Here is a 294-nt window from a genome sequence, read left to right as displayed (position 1 = left end):
CCACCTGATTTGGGAATTTATGTGGTTTCATAGGAATAGCATCTGGAAGTGGTGACATTAATGTCATTTTAAAAAGCATGTGTCCTATTTCCTCTGATTCCTTTCTGCCTTGATATTGTGCAATAGAAATTTGAAAAATGGTTGTATTAGTATTGTTAAATATCAATTATTGGTTTCATTTACTACTCAATTAAATTTAATAAGCCTATTCTTTCTTGGTGTAATCACATGGACTGGGCTCAACTCCCCAGTTAACAAGTGACAGCACATGTAAAATACTGTCTACCAGGGAAA

The sequence above is a fragment of the Mandrillus leucophaeus genome, unplaced genomic scaffold (assembly GCF_000951045.1).
Source record: "Mandrillus leucophaeus isolate KB7577 unplaced genomic scaffold, Mleu.le_1.0 Scaffold939, whole genome shotgun sequence".
Lineage (NCBI taxonomy): Eukaryota > Metazoa > Chordata > Mammalia > Primates > Cercopithecidae > Mandrillus > Mandrillus leucophaeus.
The sequence above is the reverse complement of the archived record's forward strand: the minus strand, read 5'-3'. Positions refer to the sequence as shown.